General features: G+C 31.8%; 1 protein-coding gene across 5 annotated transcripts in view; it reads left to right on the forward strand.

Annotated features, from left to right (window-relative positions):
- LOC127710089 (FMRFamide receptor-like) overlaps positions 1-25,201 on the forward strand; it is an 84,943-nt gene that overhangs the window by 23,222 nt on the left and 36,520 nt on the right. For 2 of the 5 annotated variants that reach the window (XM_052215838.1, XM_052215837.1), the window contains exon 2: positions 10,896-10,917. The exons of 2 other annotated variants lie outside the window; for them this stretch is intronic. The gene's annotated coding sequence lies outside the window, so the exon portion shown is untranslated. Of the gene's footprint in view, positions 1-10,895; positions 10,918-23,363; positions 23,531-25,201 lie in introns of those variants that run through there. One more of the 5 variants, XM_052215840.1, reaches the window with a different exon arrangement.

A 25,201-nucleotide genomic window follows, 5' to 3' on the forward strand; every position in this document is an offset into this window, starting at 1 on the left:
AAGAGTAAACTAACATCTAAAGGTAAGACAACTTTCCAGCACTCACTCTGTTATTTTCTTTCTTCAAATTATAATGACGAAAAGGCTAAACTAATATTGTAAAAAAACAAGATTAAACAACACGAACCTAAGAATAACAAAACCGGCAATTGATATTTTAGCGATAAAAAAGGACGTTTGAGCGCCAAAGTAAGGACATTTTAGAGCCCAAATTTTGGGACATCTGAGCGGAAATAAAAAATAAGCATAGGACATTTGAGCAAAAAAATGAAGAATGATGTAGGAGTATCTCTTCCGTTCGCCAGATATATATATAATCTGTCACTCCTGCTCACCACGGGAAGGTGGAAGTAGGGTTTAAAAACTTACTATTTTTTCTTACTTTCGAAAATATTTTCTTAATTCATATAAAAGTATCACAGGAAATTTCGCTCAAACGTCCTATTTGAAAATCCAGGTAAGGTTAATATTCCGGCGCTAAAATGTCCTAATATGATGTCGGCGCTCAAATGACCCTACAGTATGTGCATTTTTTATTTTCGCTCAAATGCCCTATGCCCAACAAAACAGGGCGAAAAATTCTCCCGAAATGCATGTAAACATTTTTATTTATACTTATGAATCTCACAAGGTGCTCATGTACATTCTGAACATTTGCTTTCTTTTATTAACCCCTTACCGTTGCCTGTTGTCCATTTTCGTATTGACAAGGAGGAAAAGAGAAAATAAGGGTCGAATCATTGAATATCTGAAAGGACTGCTGAAGTCGACACTGTTTGCCTACGGGACCTCTCGACCTAACTGTAACGTGTGAACAGTCTATTCTATCGTTTTAGGCTTTCTGGCTTATACAATCATAACGTAAGGTATCATTTCGTTTTAAATATCTGTTTTTGAAAAGGATAAAATATATTAGCACAGGGTCGGTACCACTGTTGGTGGAATGTTAGTCCCCGAGCGTACCATCAGCTCAGTATGGTCAGTGCTTCGGCAGACAATTTATAAAGTGCAATTACTGGTGAATGACCTGACATATAAAATCAAACTAGTCTTCATTCTGAAATTGATGTATTGCTTTTTATTTGGTGCAGAAATATTCAGATTATTAATAATACTTGTCATACTGTAAATTATATTATCTTTTGTACTTAATACTCACATTTTCAGCATTTTTGAAAAAAATATCTTCTTTCAACGTGTTGTAAATACTGTCTTCTTCATATCGATATATTGATACATTTAAGTTAAGTTCGACACGTTCATTATTTGCCATATTTATTTTGGTTTGTAAACAACTTAACATTTAATAAAACATTGTAAACAAATAAATCAAATTATCAGACAATATTTGCGTTAGGTAGAATGCTTCTTTCCAATTAGTTAATTGCTTAATTGAAAAGACAGTGCGCCTTCACACTGCAAAGATAAAGTTAATTACACCGTGTAAGTACTGTACTTCCATGCTTACACTTATTACATATTGCAGTTACATGTTTCTGATTTGTGATTATGCAATTTTCTTAATTACAGTAATAATTAAAGATAAAAAAAATTTACAGTAATAATTACTTTGTTATAAATAATAATTGCATTTACCTTCAGTTATATCTGGTGTTGTTAATGTTGTAATTCAGACGTAAATTACGTAATCATTATTAATTAATATTGGTATAGTTAAACTAATGTAATTTAGGCATATCTATACACCGCCATCAATGCGGGAGATCCATCTGATGATAATTGTGTTTTATTCGTCAGTTCGTCCGTCCGTTCACATTGTGTATTTAGTCTGAAGACTCTTTCTAAAACATTGACTTAATGTTTTTGAAACCTTCATAAATCTTAATTGGTAGCAGTGAGCACTACCTAGCTTTTCTCTGCACCTTTTTCGTTCTGATTGATTATTTGGGAGTTTCTCATACCAGAACAATGTGTCAACAATATAAGCAAACATGAGCAAATAGGACTATATATTTTGTATCCTAAAATCATCATGAGGAGACTCAATACAATCTATTTCGAGTACCACTAACGAAAAATGATTTTTCGAAATTAGAGCATCAAATTAACTGTTGGATCTCATATGTCTAACTCTTTACTAGCAGTTTCTGTAAAATGTTAGGTTTGTCGAGATCGTAGATATATGTGCTATATAAACATTATGAAGAACTTATTATGATATAAAATAATAAATAATAGCTTAGAATAATTAAACCTTATTGATAGGTATCATACTTCCTATCTAATTCATTGCTTGATCGTATTTAATTTAGATACTGCTTATAGACGCACCACACTTCTTATCTATTTTATTTCTTGATTGTTTTAGATACTGCTCATAGACGTATCATGTGGATATTTTTTGGAATATTTTTATTTTCGTACCAGTTAATTGCATTGTTGCATAATAAATTAACACTTATCTACATGCTGCTGATATACTAATTTTCAGTGGTGTAATTTTTTTTTTGTAATGATAATGTTGGCTTCCTGCTCGGAAATATTTTTTGAAGTTGAATGTTATGTGATTGAACCAGTAAATATTTTAATCATGATTTATTATGTTTTGCGATTTGTTTTGTTCTTGTTGTTGGATCAGGCTCATAATAAATGAACTTTGTTGGCTGTGTTTTTACGCCAGATGATTTATAAGAAAAAAATACACAGTGCAATAAAGATGTAGTCCAAGCTCACATATTGGTCTTGTTTTTATACGTTTGTTTGTAGCATATTTGTTTTATTTCATTTTAAAGAAATAATATAAATGTAGATATGTTATGCTTAGAAGGATGTGTTGGAGTAATTCTAGTGACAAGAAGCAATAAAATAGATAATACCTCCTCAATAAAAGCCAAATATATTTCGCCGAAACTTTACCTCTAAAACTAATTAAAAACCTTGTTGATATACATGCATGCTATATTATTAATATTATAGGCATGTTTGTATTCTCCTACATTTGTATAAACAGGCTATGTAGTAAATATCTTATTATTATACTAAATGCAAAAATACTCCGTCTGGAGTAGCTGGATACGACCGCAGAGGTCGAACTCTGAACAGTTGGGGCAAGTATGGACACAATATTCAAGCTTGATACAGCTCTGAATTTGGATAGTGATTAAATATTTTACACATTATATATTTCTGACACAAAATAAATATGGTCAGATAACTTAAAAATTTGAAATGGGAATTTAATCTACTTAATGGTCCAATATCCAAAATCTTAATTCCATGGTTAGATTCAGCATATAAAAAAACATGAATTCAAACAAATTTTAATTTTGGACCCTTTGGACCTTAATATGGACTAATTTGAAAACAGGGCCCAAAATTAAAAATCTGAATGCACAGTTAGATTCAGCATATCATAGAACCACAAGAATTCAGTTTTTGATTTCATAGAGATCCATTCACTTATACCAAAGTGATTGTCCGGAAACCAAATGTCTTCGGACGACGACGACGACGACGACATGATAGCAGTATACGAACGCAAATTTTTTGCTGTCGTATAAAAATAAGATTTGCGAATTTCTACAAGATATCAGTGTTAATTGTTGCCATATCTGCACCTTTTCCTATCAACATGTGCTAATTCCGGCTATCATATTGCATGCAATGTGTGTAAATGCCTTCAATTAAAGCGGAGGGAAACTTGGCCTTCTGCAGAAATAGAATTAACCAATTTGAAAGCTCTTTTTCTTTTCAATCGTGACAAGTCATGGGATACTCATTTAATTCTTTATAGAATATACAAACTGTTTTCGTTTGAAACAATAGAAACATTTCACGGTCGGACTCCAAGTTCTTCTTTTGGCAAACAGATTATTGTGAAAATTTATACTTCAACCTATCCAAGAGCTGTTTGTTAGATGCATAACAAATGAATTGCACATATCTTTGTTGTAATAATTACTGGTTCTCGTTGCGTTAGAGGTGCATGCAAGAATAGCATAATTAAAACGAAACACGAAATTTGAATAAATAACCACGTGTTATAGTCATTTATCGTCTTTGTGTATTGCATAATTAAGAAAGTCGTTCCGTACATGCACACACAGTTGCACAAATTGCGTTTCTTTTGAGGTCACTGTGCCTTGTAAAACAATTTAGATCTTTGTAAATCACACCACGTAATTAGTAAAGCTCTGATTTATTCATCATGATCATTTCTACACATTATCTTTTCGGGATCGGATTATTCCTCCCAATGGAATTTGAAATAATAATAAATAAATAAAAATGTTGTCACGTTTAATGAGGATACAGAGGGAGATGTGTCGAGCTGCCATTTCGTTTACAGCCAATTAATATTCTAAAACACCTGCTTGTGCGTTCAATGCGTATTACATTAACAAAATTACTTTATACACTTCTTACGGTTTATCGGTTTATAAAACTAGAGGCTCTAAAGAGCCGGTGTCGCTCACCATGGTCTATGTGCATATTCATCAAATGACACTCTCCAACATTGTAGACGAGAATAGAATTCATGACAAAAATCTCTGTTTTGTTGATCTTGTATTACTGATCATTTAATCTGTTTGGTTTCTCTCTATCTTCTTTAGTTTTTGCTCAAAACACAAAAGAGGGTAAAAAAAAATCATCATTTAAAGGCAATCACTCCTATAAAGAGTGACAGTCTACTAACTATATTGGAAAAAATTGACTTGCTAGTAGATCTTGCCTTGGTGATCATTTTTGTGAATTAAAGTGTTAACTTATCTATTATAATTTTTAACATATAAGGCAAAATGCAAAAACAAATGGTGAAAATCGTCATCACAGCGCAATATCTCCAATAAGGAGTTGTCGGACAATTTCCTTCATATTATCTTAATTGTAGATCTTGTCTTGCTGATGTTTTTTGCTTATTTAAGTTTCTATCTATCTATCATAATTTTTAAGACGCAAAAAAAAATGGTAAAAATCGTGATAAAAAGGCAATTACTCTAGTAAAGAATCGACTGACGATTTCGACCATTTGTATACTTATTTGTAGAACTTGTCTTGCTGATTATTTTTGCAATTCAAAGTTACTCTCTATCTACTATAGTTTTCAAGATAATAGCAAACATGAAAAAAGTGGTAACATTTGCCATTTAAGGGCAATAAATCCTATAAGAAGTCGTCTGACAGTTTCGACGTGTATGGACAATTGGTAGAGCTCAACATTCTGAACTTATCTGTTTCTGTCAGATTTTCTCTATTTATAACGGTTTTCAAGATAATAGACAAAAGTTGTATTTTACCCAAGCTATGTTCTATTTTTAGCCGTGTCGGCCATCTTGATTGTCATGCTGGGTAATCGGATAAGTTTTTTAAACTAGATACCCCAATGATAGTTGTGACCAAGTTTAGTTAAATTTGGCCTAGTAGTTTCAGAGGAGAATATTTTTGTAAAAGTCAACAGACGACGACGAACAACGGACGACGGACGCCAAGTGATGAGAAAAGCTCACTTGGCCCTATGGGCAGGTGAGCTAAAAAAGACAGAAGATAAAAATGGAACAATATGAAAATATAAGTTGAAGAAAAGCAGACAACACCATAACCATAACGAAAAATGACGAGAAGACAACGTCTACAAACACCAAACAGCAAAAAATTAAAGACTGCGAGCACGAACCCTACCAGAAACCAGAGAGTGATCTCATTTGCTCCGGGAGCTAGGGTAAACAGATTCTGCTCCACTGGTGGCATCCTAGGTGTTGCTCATAACAAGAAGATATTTGGTGACAAACCGCATTCGGGGATATCATAATTGAGGAAAAGAGGACGGGATTGTGATTACGCCTATTAGAACACATCCACTGCCATCTTTAATCTAGTATCTCTATAACCGTCAACCAAATCATGATGCGGTCAGTAAAGGGGTGACTTAAACAAATATATATCATATAAGAAGAAGAGATGCAGCGTGGAGAAAACCTTGCAATCCCATTTACTTTGAATACATGTGTTCATAAGTACCCTGACATTTTCATTCTTTTTATTTGAAACCTGTGCATCAGAAATGAAAATCACCTGTCAGTGCATCAGTGATGAAAATCGGACGTAAGAGGCAAGTTATATGTAGTAATTTCAATATTTTCCTAAGGCACTTTTACTACTTTAGGCTATCCTGATCTTGACCTCTGACCTACGTATTGCGGTTATATTGCAACAACTTCTTCTGAATCATGGAAAATATATGAAATAGGAAAAGGCATGGTCATTATTTATTCTGAATTGATTATGATAGGAAGAACAAAATTCATTGAAGAAAGTATTTCTTGATGAATATTTTTTATGTTATACAAATCTTAAAAAAACGTATCTCAGGTCTTTTATACAAGTACAAAAACTGTATTTTAGATTCCGGTTCCGAAATAAAAAAATCAGTCCAAATTTCCTAACTAGAATGACATTTCGTAGATATTATATATATGACTCCATTAAAGAGGGCAATGATGTGACATGGATTCTTAACTTCTTAATTTTTCTAAATTAACGTTAAAAGTTTTGAAAATAACAAAGAATGAAGAACTGTAACACAAATTATTTTTAAAGATTTTTATCAGCATACTGTAACACAATATTTACTTAGATTATTATCAACTTATTGTAACAAAAATTATCTACTTTATCACTTATTTAGTTAAAATGAAAATGATATACAATTACTGAAGCTCATTCACTTTTCGGACACTAGTGTGACAACAAAGATTGTTGAAATTGATGCAGTTAGTGACAAAAACAATCTTTATTAGAAAAAGAAACGATTCACAAATCAAGTATGCAGTCATTTTCGCATAAAACGTGTAAAGAAGCTCAGTGAAAACAAGTCGACATTTTAAAAAGCTGGTCAGTAGGATGTTTATAATAATTGTTTCAATTGGCGAGTTAAGAATACAAAATAACATGTGCGTGTCAATCCCTTCCTTCTAGCCTCGTATTTCAAAACAGTTAAACTGACAGATGTTTCTTACATGTATTGATTGTATTTTAATGGTCCCTAGTGTTATGCAGTATTTCGTTGAAAAAAAAATGAATCAATGACTTCAGTTCGTTTAAACGTTAAATAACGTGTATAATTTCATATACATGTATATATACATATAACAGTATATTCCTCAACATGTTACATATATATTTATTTAAAATATTTATAATGTGGTCTTGATTAAAGTTTTTCTGTAGCAAGTTTGAAAAAAAATGCTGTCCTAATCAAGCTGCTGTCAATAATGTGTTATGCCAATGCATTCAAACCTTTAAGATTAATTAATGTAATATTAGAGAATATCTGTAATGTTAGGCGTCCCTAATATAGACGAGTCAGATTCGAACTATCGATATATATATATATATATATATATATATATATATATATATATATATATATATATCAAGACGATCCGATACCTATCAAATATGTTAGTTGTTTATTTTCTTGAGACCAGAGAGAGTTGTTTCTCCTTCTTGAGATTTATGAGATTAAACATGTATATATATATATATATATGTCTATATTTATCCTACTTTGTGCATTTACCTGCATTAAACAGACTCTAGGTATGTATGTTTTAATACGAAATAATTTTGACATGATAGTTTTGAATCGTTCACTATAATAACGACTTTCGTTGTTATCCGACTATTCCAGTCGTTATTTTCCGACTCACTATCGCTACATTCGCCTCTAGCGGGCATTGACCGATAGAGGGCGCAGAATCTTTCGAGTTACCTACGTAGAAAAGCAAAACGAAGATGACAAAACGAGAGCAGATTGACACTTATGTGTGATATAAAACAGTGCTTAAGTTATTTATGGAATTGTATTGCCTTTCCGTCTTTGCCCATTTATTTAATATTCGAAATTCATTACGGTCATCATGTCTCTCTGACGGCCAATATTGTCATTTGTGTCCTCTTTTATGGCATAATTCGAGCAAAATTAATTTGATTAAGTCTGCCATCCAACAAATGCACAAATCAATGAAAATAAACAATGTATTATATATGAAATGAATATTATATTCATTTGTACTTTGTAAAGTTCACATTGTACTTAATTAACTGAAACAAAATACAATTTGATCAAAATTGTGATTTCATCTGGTTTAAAATATTATCCCCCAGGGAACAATGGTAGTTATTATTGAAATAAATTGACTCATATATGTTTTTTTATTTGAAAGTGTATAAACTTTGCTTATCAAAATAGTAAAAACTTTGACTTTCAATCTGAAGAACTTTCCCTGATTGTCTTACAACAAACGAGACAAACCGAAGTACAAAAATGTAACGAGACTGGTGTACAGACATACAGAACATTTATATTAACCCTTATTTTTATATTGGTGACAGGGTTTGTCTGTCGTGATGTATGGATACAGTAGAATATTTCCCCGTGCTTGCGGTGTATGCCATTATTTTTTACGTTTATGAGAGATTTCCCCCCTTAATTCTCATTATGTATTCTATTTTATAAAAATTATCACAGTTTATTAGTTTTGCCCTACTAAGACTTCTTGTATTTTCTGTAATTGCCCTGTGTTTGTTCTGTTTAATATCGTCTTTACGTCGATCACTACACTAATGATAGTTTTGACAAAAGCCGTGATAAGAGACTGAACTCTATATTTTTGGTTGCTCCATTTACACCCTCGTCCTTTGTGTTACACGGGCGAGTTGTCTCATCCTCTTCTTTTGTGTTACTGGGGCGAGTTGTCTCATGGGCATTCCAACCACATATATATGTTTTCAAATGAATAGCAAAATTCACAGATGTTGACTTAGGGAAATCTTATCATATAGCTGAAACGATACCAGAAACAGGTACTTTGACTTACTCGAATATTCATCGAATGATGATATATGGAATACACATAAATTATTTAGAAGCAGCTGATTCTTGTGTTGAAGACGAATGATGGATTCGTGTTTTAATACGTCATACGATTAGCAAAGCTTCCAAAGACTTAAGATCAATTTAATTCCTTCGCATTTCACCAGCTTTGTCGTTTTCGAAAAGTATTCGAATTTCTGCACATGACAATCTGGCACGGCTTCGTGTCTGTTCTTGAGTGTCTGACAATATTGTGTTATACTATTCTTGATTATAAAATACAATTGTCAATGCTAATAAAAGATTCGAAACTGTATTTTTTATAGAATTAGCAAAAACGAGTATTGATACATGTAAGAAGAAGGAACCAAACCAAATGTCGTAATTTTAGAAAAAGTTCGATTGTCTTTAAGATACAAATATTCAAATATCTTATGAATTATTGTTTTTATTACAAGATTTAATCTAAATAACAAAATATTATTAAATATGATGTGGACATAACATGTGCACTACAGATGATTGTATCACGCTAGTGTAGTGAACATGTATACGTATAGAGTTCGGTGTTTTGGGGTTTTTTTGTTTTTTTGTTTTTGTTTGTACGTCTATTTTTTTTTAATTTAAAGGATTCGGGTTTTGTTGTGGTCTGTTGTACTGTCCTATATTTATGATAATTTGTCATTTTGTGTTTTTATTATTCAAGAAATCAAACGTTTAAAAAATAAAATTTAAAGTACTGATATATATTTGATAATGCACTTTCAATGGTATTTTCAAACACATTGTAGTCAATCAAGGTACACATTTCCATCAAAGAAATAATTGCCTTTTACAAATTCAATGCAAATGGATCTAAATATTCTATTTTAAAAACTATATCACAAAAACACTTACAAATGCACACGTAGTATGAAGATTGCATTTCTAAATGAACAAACTGCAGACGTTTAAAGTGGACTCTAACCTTGCTTGAAGTATCAACTCTTTATCAAGATGCATCTCTATTTAGTATCTGTGTATAATAGAACAGATATTATCTAACATAACAGTATAAAACGAAAATTCACGCCAGTAACATATAGTTTAGGGCAGTTGTTTCGACAATTCTTGTTATTTTATGAAAGTAGCAGATATCAAAATATTAGATAATTTATAAAAGAAGGTGACACAAGTTATCCAAACTTGCACAAGACGTCTCCATTTATTAGCTGTATATTATAAAACACTTGCATGAGGCAACGAACACATAAACAAATATCATAAACGTACGCAAACAAATCAAATATCGAAAAGAAATTAACAAATTTTATATAATTGTTTACTTATTTGAAAAAAAGACAAAAAGCTTTAAAAAGACAACAAAAAAGAAAATGAAGCAATGAGAAAAGGTCGGAAGGGGCCATTTTCTACATAATTCCTGTCAAACGCTTTGTATTCCTTAATAATAAAATATTAAATTGATAGAACATTTGAAACTTTAATCTTTCTATAGGTAATATATTAAAAGATAAGATTTTCTTTATTGGCAAAAGTTAATATTGTTCTTGACGTGAAACTGGAAAGAAGATTCAGATAGCAGCATATATGTTTAAGAAATGACAACGTTTTTGCACCTATAAATATAAAGATAAAAAAAAAGAACCTTTTCATTTTTTAATATAGGTGCAACGCACTTACCAGAGACATATTATACATACTATGGTATAAATAAGCTTGTGTATCACCTTTAATGTTGGGGGTAAGAATATAATATATTAATTATCCGTAAACATCTATAATGACTGAAATACAACAACTTTGAATTTAATAACATAGACACTACCATACAATGAATTACACGATTTGGTATTGTTTGTAGTGTTGATTTTATTCAATTTAGGGAAACAAAATCATATTGATCAAACTCGTGGGTTTGTTTGGATAAAAATCTTATCCCCAGGGAACAATGGAGTTCATTATTGAATTAAATTAATCATATGTATTTATATAGATGAAGGAATAAGATACGTTATTTGATAAATAATGCGTGTGACATTTCTTTACTCTGTTTCAGCAGTTTGGTCGTACAAAGCTTAGAGGTAAGTCACTTTGTAAAGTTAATCAAAACAAATTAACAAAAGTTTTGATTTTTTTTCAATATTCACCAATGTTCTATCATAGTATGTGATCTATGTAAGTAAAATTTAAACTCAGCATCAACTGATTTGTGATCTTGTTCATTGTTTCATATTTTCTCGATGGACTCGTAGTACCGCTTGCCTCGAGTACTGCGGGGCGTCGTCTATTTGGTTCGATCCCGGACAGGTTCAACTAACATTGGTATTTGCTGTTTCTTTACTATGCACGCGGCCTGAAGGAGTAAAATCAAAAACTTGTTAGCTCGGACTCCGAGTAATGTGTCCTGGTAGGAAGATATGTCTTCCTGCGTATATATACATTGTGAACTATTACGTAACAAAATCCAACGCAGCAAGTATGTCTAGTTCAAAATATGTTTTATATTCATATCACTATAACATGTTCTCGTCCTGATATGCATATAGTATTTGTCACTTGATATTAGCACCAGATCATTATGCATATAGTATTTGTCACTTGATATTAGCACCAGATCATTATGCACATCGTCTTTGTTTTGTCACGTTTCTAATCTTTTTTGTTTGCAAAGATGTTTTATCGAGCTTGATCATTTATATTCTTTTTTGTTGATTGCCAAAATATTCTATTCAGCTAGGTCGTTTATAATCTTAAAATTTGTTGTTGATTACCAATATGTTTAATCGAGCTAGGTCGTTTATAATCTTTGTTGTTGATTGCCAATATGTTTGATCGAGTTAGGTCGCTTATAATCTTTGTTGTTGATTGCCAATATGTTTGATCGAGCTAGGTCGTTTATAATCTTCTTTGTTGATTGCCAATATGTTTGATCGAGCTAGGTCGTTTATAATCTTCGTTGTTGATTGCCAATATGTTTGATCGAGCTAGGTCGTTTATAATCTTTGTTGTTGATTGCCAATATGTTTTATCGAGCTAGGTCGTTTATAATCTTTGTTTTTGATTGCCAATATGTTTGATCGAGCCAGGTCGTTTCTAATCGTTATTGATTACCAATATTTTTTATGGAGCTTAGTTGTTTCTCATCTTTGTTAATTGCCAATATGATTTATCGGGCATGGAAAAGACGAGGAAAGGCAGAAATCGACATAGAAAGCTAAATTTCTATATAGCCTAGTTGGTCGAGTGGTCTACTGCAGGCATTGTTGCCACGATGTCAAAGAAGCAAGAGTTCGAGTCTCGCTGAGAGAAGAAAAGAAATTTGATAACGCAAATTTGCAGGTCTAACATTGTTGGGCTAAATATGAGACGAATTATATAGACGTACATTTAGATGCAACATACATACTTTGGTATACATTAGCCAGTGTATCACCTTTAATGCTGTGGATGAAATTATTTGTAAACATCTATTATTACTGTAATGCTACATCTTTGAATTGAATAACATTCACGCTACCATACAATGAATTAAACGATGATTTGGTATTGTTTGTTTTGATGTTTTTTTTAATTTATTTATTGAAACAAAATCGTTTTGATCAAACTTGTTGTTTTGTTTGTAAATAAATCTTATCCACAAGGAACAAAGGTATCCATTATTGAACGAAATTGACCTTATGTACTTATATAGATGAAAGAGTAAGATACGTCATACAAAAAAATTACAAGTGACATTTTCTTTATTCTCTTTCATCAGTTTTACCGTACGAATATAAGAGGTAAGAACTTGAAAAAGTTTTCCAAACAAATGATAACAAATTTAAAAAAAAAATCACTAGCTGCCAAATGCTGAATTAGTTAATTTAAATATGCTTATCAAATATGTGAAGAGGGAAATTGGTCTCGTTTCTATGCCATCCATGCTTTAGTGAGATTCAAAACCAGCATACATAGATAAACTCTCTCGTCAACGTTTATATAAGATTTGGTTTTTCAAATGTTTTTACCTCGAGCATCATCAAAGAAAATTAACATATTTTGTCGAAAAGCGCAATAAAATTGGTTCCGTTGATTTTATAACTCAGGTTCATTGTTTCGTACTTCATCAGTAGTCACGTAGCAGCGCGCTCTCTTGGAATGCTGAGTGAGGTTGCGGGTTCGATGCAGGTCGGGTCGTTCATAAGAATTGGAAGTTTTTATCTTCTGCTTCTACGGCATTCAGAAAAAAAAACAACCAGATCAGATTGGAATCAGAATAATGTGTCCGAAAACATGTACTTTCTGAATCAGCACGTTAAAAATTCAGCTCAGCGAATCTGTCTAGTACAAAACTGGGTTCATATTCATATTACATTAACATATCGTTCTGGAGTGTTTGTCATATTTGCCACTGGAAGTGATAAAACAAATCAGCATCATCAACTTTGTCTTTGTTGATTGCCAAGATGTTTTATCGAGCCAAGTCGTTTCTAATCCAATTGTTGATTCCAATCTTTGTTGAGTTTCAATTTGTTTAACTAATCACGTGAAATCGAACTTGATTACCTAACTGTCAATCTCTTGTAGTCGAAAGAAATTTGAGATTATTTGCCAATACACTCATGGCAACAAGTGCAACCGCAGGCAAACAATGAATGTTAATGGTATTTCTGAACGCGGTTTATTTTACATCGGTTAAAATGTACATAAGTATCTTTCAATACTTCAAGATGGTACATTTGTACCTCGCATCGAATTAAGTGATCGTTTACTCTTATCAATGGTCACAGTTAGAATGGCATGTTGAATAACGATTTCATTTCCTGCAGTTTTAAAAAGTAAACAATACCAGTTCATATAAAGTATGAACGTGGCATTGATGCAAGACCTTTATCGTTCAATTCTTCAATTATCCATTTATTGCCATTAAAATGCATGCACTGCATAAATAAAACTCGTCACATAAATCGTTTTAAAACTTTTATGATTAATTAATCGTTAACTCAACTGTAATGATAATGTGGATTTTAACAAATTTTGAACAGAATATAAAGTATGTCAGCTCACGGTTATCATTTTACTATATCAGGTGTTGAAATTAACAGTGTTTATGGTACATTGTTGTCGTTTCCAGGCAAATAATGATGTGTTTTTTTCATACAGTGTTATTGTTATGGTTATTCATGGTTCATTAGGCAACTCTTCAAACAGGCAGATTTTCAGATCAATTGCAATAAAATCATTTTATATAATTGTAATGTTTTCCAGATCGCTTAATTACTTGTAAAGAAAACCAAGGATTTTATATCAATTTGTTTTCTCTTGTCCGTTGTTATTCCTCTTTTCCACGTTTATGAGTATTTTTATGGGAGGAACTTATTGTTATGCCAGTTGTCGGAAAAAAGGGTATACTTGTCCCGTCTATAGAGCGTAAAATCAATAATGACACTTGCATTCAACTGAAATGCAATTACTAGTATTCAGTCTCATCTGCGCAGAAATGGTTGGTAAAAAATACCACAACAAACAATAGAAATTTGAACAATTTATATTTTGAACAAAATCCTCACTGTTCTTGAGTAATTGTGTTAGTAGATATAAGAAGATGTGGTATGAGTGCCAATGAGACAACCCTCCATCCAAGTCAAAATTTATAAAAGTAAACCATTATAGGTCAAAGTACGGTCTTCAACACGGAGCCTTGGCTCACACCGAACAGCAAGCTATAAAGGGCCCCAAAAATTACTAGTGTAAAACAATTGAAACGGGAAAACCAACGGTCTAATCTATATAAAAAACGAGAAACGAGAAACACTTATGAACCACACCAACAAACGACAACTACTGAACATCAGATTCCTGACTTAGGACAGGTGCAAACAATTGCATTAGTATACACAATATGAGCCGTGTTCTCTAGTGTTTACTCCAATAATGCAAAGGGATTTTGCAATATATAATGAACGTTCCCTGAATGTCTTTTATGAATAACATCCAGGTATGTTTAGAGACGGAACAAAATATCTAACATCGGCTGTTTCTGCAGGATGTCAAAAGATTTAACTCATGACCATTTAAATTTTGCATAAGAACCTCCATATTGGATGGCATTTCAAAAATATTTAATTAGTTAAACTATAATGTTAAAAAGTAAGAGCGAATTCATTTATACCGTTATACAATGAAGCTGTTGTGTGATTTTCTTGCTTACCGCTTCTTGGGTACCCTTAGTTTTGCCTCAAACGCCACTGGTTAATCTTGAAGAAATGATGGGCGTGTATGCCATTCTATATTAAAGGCTGTTAACCTTTGATAAGTTTGGCAATAACTGAGTTGATGCCACTGTTTATAGACGTTTCGTCTCCGAGTGTAACAATACCCCAGTAGTAAGCGCTCCTGTGCTGACATGACAAGTCGTTAAAATTGTTTATATATAATTGTAAATGTGATATTCATTATTTGTTAAAATCATTCGAAACACTACGGTTTTCTACCACCAGCCATTTTTAACTTCGTAATCGATTTGGTTTTACAACAACTGTTTCATTTCCAGCGCCACTTGATAGTCTTGTGCTGAGTAATTGTGCGTCTGTCTTACAACATTATCAGCCTGGTATCTTTAGAAAATTGTTTGTTGTTTTCTAACACGTTCAAAGTAGGTTTCAATTGTGGAGCTACGCATTCTCATTTTTAATATTGTTGAATATTTATTACTGTTCAAACATTTGTTTCAATAATACACGTATGTCATCTATCTGGTCGGGATATAAATGTAGAATTATTGATAATAGGTAGTTTTCTCTTTGAATTATTTATATTTTATTTCCTTTTATTTAGGAAATGTGTATTAATTTGTAGTTCTTTGAAACAGATAAAGTTTTGCTTTTAAATTCAATCATTTTGTCTTATCTAACAGCTAAATAACTTTTTGTTCTTAACTGTTCCAGCTGTGATGAAAATAAATGATTCCTTTTGATTAATTTATTTCAATCGGATATATATATCATATATTATTAAGCTCACAAGTTAATGTCGGTAAATAATATGTTACATAGATATAGTCCATGGTGCCATTAAGTATATTTAACTTGGCCTTCTTGTACTCACCTTCAAAAGGAGATGTGTCTCTATAAATCCTTCCTCTCGTCTAGAAAACACAGTTACTTGTATAGACAACATTTTTTTGTACCATGTTCGTTGTTGTTTGTCTTTGTACATCTATTTTTTTTAAGAGTCGGATGTCGGTGATTGTTGTGGTAATATCCATTCTTTGTGGTAATTCCTGCCAATATTCTATCCTTTTTATGTAGCAATTAGCTCTCTTGTAACATTGCAATACAATTTCAAAATAGATTTGCTGATTGAAAAATATCTTTATTATCAACTACCTTTTGTGGACATGTTAAAGTAGGAAATGGTAGAACAGAAAAATTACACACAGGAAACTTTTTATCGTTGATTACATTACAACGGCAGATTTGTGAGAAAATAATAAAATTTAACTTTATCATTTTAATACAATTTTGGCAGCGACATATATATACCATTAAAAACTATCAACAATTAGATAATTTGATTTTATGTCAAATAAAGACCAAAATGTCATTATAAATACAGAAATTGATGCCAAAGTTTTAAGGGATAAACAATGATTAGGCATTGAATCGGAACAATGAAGCATGGGTTTGGCCAAGATTTATATAATTTTGATATGTATACCAGCTGCTTTTATCGTCAAATATGATGTTGTCAAGCTTCAGTTAGTACTGCCTGTTGTGTTGCTATGTCAATACTGTTTGCTGTGGAAACGGTCTTCTGCTCTTCTGGTAGAAGATTTAGCAAGTTGCGAATACAATTCTTATAAGCATGTTGCATATAAAGTAAATATTTTGGTAATGAATAATGGTTTTATTTTGTTATATAATTAGATGTCAAATATCGTTTATTTTTATCTAAAATTTGTTACATAATCAGACGTCAATTTTTTCCTCTTCAAATTCATGATGGTTGCAATAATATTTATTTCGGGAATGAATCATTGGTATACTTTGGTACAGTATATCGATATTGAATATGTCGTCGTTGCGCTTTTTATCCAATTCTTTAGACCATTTACCTAACCCTACTGAACATGTCTCAGCAATAGTTTCGAGATAATTATCAACTCTCACTGATATATAACCCTTATTTCATGTTCCATACTTAAAAGGCACAATGTCAGTAACTTGATGAAATGTTTTGACACTATTCCTCACAACTCTAAGAAGAGGAGGTGTTTTTTTTTGTCTGCAGGTGCAGAGTTAACAAAAGTTTATTTATAAAGACAATTCACAAATGTAAACAATTACAATCAAAAGCAGGATTAGTATGAATTATAAAAAAACTTTGATTTATATCCATTATCATGACAAATATTCTAAAGGCTCCATTGTAATAACAACTCTTTAAAAGTCTAAAAGAAAATATAAATGTCCACAAGAGATCATCCTCGACGTATTTATGGCGTTATTAAATCAGTTTTTACCCGTGGTTCAAGTTTTTGTAGCATCGCACATTCAAACATCTCTTGTATTGCTGTAGGTTATCATTGTTTGATTTAAAAGTCTGGAATCTACAATTTAGATGTATATTGGTTCTCACAGCTTAAGGTACATTGTTCTTGCTCATTAATTTCGTATCGCTGTAGGTAGTGTCTATGGTAAAAACATTAGACATAAATACGCATCAGTAATTATCAAAACGCAGTAAATTATGAACAGATATATAAACTCCTGTTCAATTCCACCTGCTTGACGACGTTAGTTTCGCATTCGTTGATGATGTGCGGTTTACGAAAATAAACCGAATCCACCAAAATCGTATAGCTTTCAGGTTTAAGCACCTGATTTTTTTCTTATATCAAGATAATTCTTTGGGCGTTGACATCTTGAAGTTGAAATCTTATCGTTCAAAGAAGGTCTTCAGTTAACTTATTCATTTTAAGCGGAAGATATAACAGAGATTTTGATATCTGTTTGCGACTTCGAATTTAATACATGGTTTCCTGAAAGGACGCACTTTTCTTATTGAAATAAAAAAAGAGTCATATTTTTGGTTTGTATGTTTAAGATACACCTTGAGGGCGTTTTTGCCATATGTTAATGAAAAGCATGACAAATGCAGGGTATCCAATTTCATTTATCTTGGTGTACATAATGTAGTTAGTATTATTAGGATTCACTGCCTTGATAACCAGAAGTGTGTGATCAAGAATTTCTTTTTTAATCACAAAAAGTACACGTCTTAAATTTCAGGTGTCCGAAGAATTTTTCTGCGTTTAATTTCATTAGAAACGCAGAAATCTGAATATTTGAAAGCCAAAGATGTATAAGAACCAAAACAGTTGAAGAGATATATGTCAAAAGGACCTAAAAATTTAGCCAAATCCATCTAAAGTCAACTTTGCCTGAGGGAGTTGAAACCTTTGTATTTTTAATAATTTCTTGATTTATAAACGGACAGTTTAAGAAAGATTTGTTGCTGAGCTGATGATAGCCTCGGGGACTGATAGTCCACCAGCAGCGGTATCGACCCAGTGCTTTCAAAAATGAAAACTAAATTTGATAAATTTCATGCGTTCGAAGAGCTTTTCTGGATTCAGCTTTAAATTTGAAATATCTTTGAAGGCGTTCGAGATTGCAAAAGCATATCTATAGAAAATTAATAAAAAACTTGAGCGGATTTTTATATTGGAAACTAAATTGAATCGTATCGTTTCCTTTCATTGATATTTCTGAAAAGTATTGACGAATGTGCAAACAGATATCGTTTATTGAAATTCATATTTCCATGACCTCGCTGCAACTAAGGCATGATTTTTTCAAAAAGAAAAAATGTATTATGGAGTCTAACTAAAAGATTACAATGTCGAAATCCGGAACTTTACAACGACGATTGACCTAATTTTTGCCTTGGTTGACCTAATTTTCTTGATTGTCTATGTGACGTTTGCAAATTAATCATTCTTCTTAACTTCGACGTCAACTGTTTTCTATTGTAACGCTTAAAAATATATGAAACTGTTCTATTTCATTCAAAGGCAGATGAACTAGAAATATGTTTATATAACTGGCAATGATAATTAGATTTGATTTGTTTTTGCATCCGCTAATGACGCTATCAATATGACGTGTAAAAGCTCAATTTTACGTAAATGTCTTGTAATCCTGGGAATTGGATACCAAGTATGTAAATTAGTAGACCCTTTGATATGAAATATGCGAACAAAACTCATTTAGATCAAATTTATCGCATATAAATCACTGGAATCATTGCGAGAATTAAAAGTGTTATTAAATATAAAGTAATCAAAAATTGACTGATGCCTAAAATTCAACAATTAAATTTACATTTATTTTCCATTTAACTTCCTCGGTCATAAACCTATCGAGTACTATTGATAATTTTGCGTGTTGTGTTTTCCTACTTCAAAGAATTATCTTCTCTTTGAGCGTGAGGTAAAACTGTTTATAACAGTGTGTGGTGAAAAAATGTAAAACGCTGTATTTTGTATTTTGTATTTTAGTTTTTATAGATATAACAATCGGCTCATCACCAGTCATCTCACAATATAAAAATAAGGAGATGTGGTATGATTGTCAATGATACAACTATCCACCAAGTTCAAATAAAGTGGATGTAAGCAGTTATAGGCAACCGTACGGCCTTCAACAATGAGAAAAACCCATACCGTATATTCGGCTATAAGAGGCCCCGACATGGAAACATATGAAACATACAATTGAGAAAACTAAGTCTTTTTAAAACACTTTGAGAAACATTTTTCTGACAAGAAATCTGCACCTTTGATGTTGACTTAATAGCTGATTGCTTCATGAAATCATTGTCTACCGAAACTTAAAAATACATTGTACAATTTTTTTTTTTTTGCTTTTTGTGACATAGAAATGAACATTTTTGCCGGTTCTTTCTGTCGTGCTAAGCATACCCCACTCGTAATTCAAAGTATAAATAAAAGAAGAATGTGTCCGAGGACATGAATGCCCCCGCTCAAGCTTGTTTATAATATGTGAAAATACTTTTATGACAGACGGAAGAACGGACAGTCAAAAGTAACACTTAATGCCCCCTTTGCCTAGCGGCGGGGGCATACAAACAGGAAGTAAGTTATATTTAACACATGACTAGCGAATACACATTACAACACTCGACTGCCAAGCTGCTGATTAAATATTGAGTTAATTATAGTACTTTTTGAGTAAAGTGTGACGCAAAATTGAAGAATATTTAACATGTTGACAAATTTTTAGTATCGGCAAACAGGACGTACATTTGTACGTGTCTGATAGACCCGAGAAGCACTCACACGTCATCAAACTGATGAACAAATATAAAGTCATTCTTTTGATTCGCTCAATTACTTGAGAAAATGTGACGGAAATCACTGTTGGACAAACGGACGGACGAATTAGCCGACGAGATGAATGCAATGTAGCCCCCATTCCTAGAATATGAATATATTTTGCCTCGGTTGTAGTGAAAGTTGCATTTTTTTCGCTCATTCATGGTAGGTCCTCACATTGCCATGATTAGGACCAGTCAATCAAACATGAAGAAGTAGTAAAGAAGGGTAAAACTCGGTTTGAAAAAAACTGTCACTAAAACATGACTTATCTTGGATGCCAAGTCAATATCCACAGCTGCCTTACAGTTGCAATGGATAAATTAAAAATTGGATTAGTTAAACAAAAATATTTTCACAGACTTTCAGACAAGGGAAATGAAAATAAATCACGGCATTTCAGAAAAAAATAAGATGAAAAGATGAGTTTTAATCCCTCTAATTACAACTTATAATTTATTGAGTAGTGAAAGATGAGCTGACACGTTTAAGAGATATGAACAAATTACCTGTCTGTTTAAAGATGATATCTTTATTGATTTGGTTATTTAAAAAAATAATATCAAACGAGCACATTTCTCATGCTGTTATGTCAGATGTGCATCTATTTCTTGAAATAATAAATGACATTTTTATCTGCCTATGCCATCATACTAAGCTGACTGTTTTTTTTTCTTTTTTCTTTTGTTTTTTCTTTTTTTGCTAGCTGGTGCTTTTTCATACTGATACATTAATACAGCTACTCACAAAATTACCAAAAATAATCCTAATCAGGCAAAGATAATCTCAAACAGATTGAAAATTCTTTTTTTCGCAATCCATTATATTATTTGGCAAATTTAAATCTTAGCGTTGATTGTGAAATGGTCCAGGAAAGCGCCATGAGGACGTCAATTCTGTAGTTTTCATTGTGTATGCAAAGGTTACAATAGCGCAATTATTTATTTGCATTTACCGGCAACATTTTTACTCCAAAATGGCACTCAAAATAAAATAGTGTTGGAAACCTGATGGGGTGATACAGGGTTCAAATTATTTTTTTTTATTAGAAAGCTTATACAGTAAGGTTTGAACAAATGTACATGTAACCTTTACTATAAAAAGTAAAATAACAAAAATACCGAACTCCAAGGAAAATTCAAAACGAAAGTCCCTTATCAAATGGCAAAATCAAAAGCTCAACACATCAAACAAATGGAAAACAACTGTCATATTCCTGACTTGGTACAGGCATTTATGGCGCTCCTTCCTTTTTTTTTTTTAACAAATTAGTTATAAAATAAACTGCCCTTTTTATTTGTAAACGTTATGTCGAGTTTTAATATGCTTATTTTCCTTTACTCCATACTAAAGTCACTGTTTTGCTACTTCAATATTACATGTAACCCTTTAGTTATTAATCTGTGAAAAAAAAATGAAAAAATAAAACAATTATGCGATAATTTATTCCAATATCTAATATCCATTTATTTTATTTGTTTTACCAGCAGGCACATAATAAGCATAATTATTTAATCAACATTAGTTGTCTTTTTTGTACATTTACATCAAACCACAAGCATTTAGTACGAGGACACAGTCATTTGTTAAATATTTTTTCCGAAGAAAACAGTTATTGACCTTAGAACAATGCGAATCTGCTTTTTATAAATCTAAACTGTTTTCAGTAAGGTTGTTGGAAAACATTTTGACTTACAAAAGAAATTTAAATTTTCCTCGACAGTGTCTCGTTTTGCCGGAAGACATCACGTGACATTGATTTTTCAAAATAAACGAAGTAGTTTGATTGTTATGATGTATATCAATGAAATAATAACTAAAATGAGATATTATTAATGCATTGTAGAATTTTATCACACCGGGAGTTTGGTTTTCCAGTTGGATAAAGCGAATTTTTATTGATTTCGTGAAAAAATGATATTATGTAAGCAAAAAAAAAAAATGTAAAAAAAACCCATTGGATTTCGTAGAACAATGATAAATCGTGGCGATTATTAAACTTTTTGAGTGCAAGCAGCCGACAACTGTCAGTTTGACATAATTGCTGAAACACAGATATTGTCTGTAAAACGTATTATGATTGAAAGTTTCTCAGCGTGAAAAGTATTGAAATATTTAAATAATATAAAAAGAAACAGAAAGAGCATTGTTTGATATTTCAAGTAATTCAAAATTGAGAATTATGTATGAATAATTCTCTGATTTGACAAGCATCTAAACCAGTTGAGGCCAGTTTGAAAATTGTTTTTTATTAATTTGTTTCGTGTAAATTTCCGCCTAATCCCTTAGAAGCATTTCACTCAGCCTTTATCCTTTAACCATTAGGGAAACATATTCTACCTCGTTATCCCGCTGAAAAGGATATTTGTCCACTCTTGAAAGTTCAATATCCAAAATTGAACATGCTCGGTAAACCTCGTATTTTAATGTTTGAAATTGAACTAGCTCGGGGGATTTCGTAATGAACGAGGTGGTGTAGTATAATCTATATATAGATATCAACTGTAAGTTTTCTTATATTATTTTAAGGACGAAGGGTTTTAAAATGTTCATGAAATAAATAAGATAAAATCCAAAAACGAAGAATTAACATTCATTTCTTTCAAAAGTTGACGCGAATATTTTTTCTCTCCAAAATGTCACATGAGCCTACAAAGTTCAACTTTACCAGGCTGAACAGGCGCGGATTCAGACGGAGGTAGCCCCCATAAAATACAATAAATGTAATTTATGGATAAAATTACTGCCATTTTTTTGGTCAAAATATTGTCCTCTAACTCTTAATTCTCAGGAGCGCCCAGCACGCCCTTTAAACATTAAACCCTGGATCAGCGCCTACTAATCACTAAAACTTGTTTCAAATAATACTAAAGTTACTTTTGTACTTTTTGTACTATTACTTTATGTAAATTAATCATTCAAGAGATAGTCATGTATAAGGAGTTCATCGTTCTTGATAAGGTTGCATTTCCTACATGTACATTTGTATATGAAAGGTTCTTGACTTATTCATGAACTAATACATTGCCCCTCGTGTACATTTTTCTCGTCATTATCGCCCTCTTATGTGCTCATCGTTGTCTGTCTGTGCTTGTGCATACTGATAAAATTATTTATTTACATATTAAAATAGATAAACCTGTTTATATAGATATGAATAATATTTTTGTTTTGGCTATGTGCAAATTTACCACTGAGTCTATGTGCGTAGAAAAGTTCTGATACTAAATGTGAGTACTCCATGTATCTGATAAAAATCGTACATGTTGCATTTGCGTTAAGTCATACATGCAGGAGCCGGAATATTATAAAAGGTAAGACGCATTCTTAAAAAAAACAAATTTAAAATGTTTTGCTACATAATTCTAAAGGCATCGAAATGTCAATAGGCAACATCAATAGTTAATGAATTATTACTGGTATTTAAACGCATAGGACCTTATTTTCCGATGCTTGCATGGATTCAACAACTGCATGGTATGTACATATACAAATTCATGTCTTGTGTTTTATTAATTTTGTGATGTATTATGTAATGTGTTATTTTGTTAATTTTCATGTATGCCATCAACCCCATTGGGGTATAATAGTGCATTATTTCAATAAATTATAAATATATGTATATCACAGAAATATAAATGCTTTAAGATTTGTATAATTTAATATCCATCTTCATATGTGAATTTGTCATTTATTCTAACAGATTAAGGAAGTATGTGAGTATTCTCATTGCTGACCGCTGCCTTTGACCTATATGATAGATGCTCACCGTCTTTAAAGTTAAATAAAACCTATATACTTCTCTGACGGCGTCTGTTGTCCTCTACCTCCTCATATGAGTTAATATCTGTACTTCCCCATAACCAGTGAAAATGTCCGTCTCGGACGCTTGCTAACATTAGCAATTACGAACAAATGGTTCAATCACTGCTCTATAATATCTGCCTTGACAAGAACGATGTCACCGAGACTACCATTTTACTCCCAGATATTCTGTTATAATTGAATTTTGTAATAGATATGTCATATTCAGTATATCTTTATTTTCCATAACTGATATAGTTTTATGTTTCCCTGAAGAGTTTTGTATCGGATCAATCATTCCTTATAATACTTTATATTTTTTGCTTATTGCGCCATTTTAAGGAAATAATATTTTATCGTTTTTGCCGATTTCGTCCAGCGTACGGAAGTCGGATATTTGGCGAATACACATGTAATAAACTGTGGTTATGTCAGTTTTCAGTCATTTATTTTACGTAATATAAGAAAAAGGTTACTTAATGAGTATATGCAGTCATTCATCATTTTGTTTTTAGTGTGGCTAATTTATCTTGTCCTACATTTTTGTAAATAAATACTTATCGTATTGTACATATATGGGCACGGTACAACCTCAAAGATCCGGCTGCGTAAGCACGATGCAAGGAAAATTCAAGTTTGTTTATTGTCCATTACGATCCCAACTTCAAAAATTAATATTTTAAAGATAATTATAGCTGGGTTTTTTTCGTTTTCCCTTGATAAGGTTGTTTCCTACTTCATATAAATAGTAAATGAAGCAATATACCTCATGGTATTGTCTTTTATGCTCCTTCACAGTTGCATACAGAAATAATTGTTATGCAGTGAAAGTGGCAAGGGAGATGTGAAAAGGTAACATTACAATAAGACAACAAACTAACAATTAAATGCATTTTTATTGTTTGCGGTAAATATTGTACAGGAGATGTGGGAAATGGAAAAGGTCAATTTGACAGCCAACCAACAACTAATTGAAATTAAATATACTTAAACCATTGTGGTGACGTCAGCCTATTCATTTACCGTGGATTCTTTTTCTAGAATCAACGCGTCCTAAATCTGCCTCTGAAATTGACTCACTAAATTATATTCAATTGTTTCCTTTGTGTGCCTAATTTCATTAAGTTTGAATTGACTAATTTACTGATTTCTGTTCACTAATGGAATTAATTTAAAAACTT

This window comes from Mytilus californianus, unplaced genomic scaffold, assembly GCF_021869535.1.
Source record: "Mytilus californianus isolate M0D057914Y unplaced genomic scaffold, xbMytCali1.0.p SCAF_7, whole genome shotgun sequence".
NCBI classification, from domain to species: domain Eukaryota; kingdom Metazoa; phylum Mollusca; class Bivalvia; order Mytilida; family Mytilidae; genus Mytilus; species Mytilus californianus.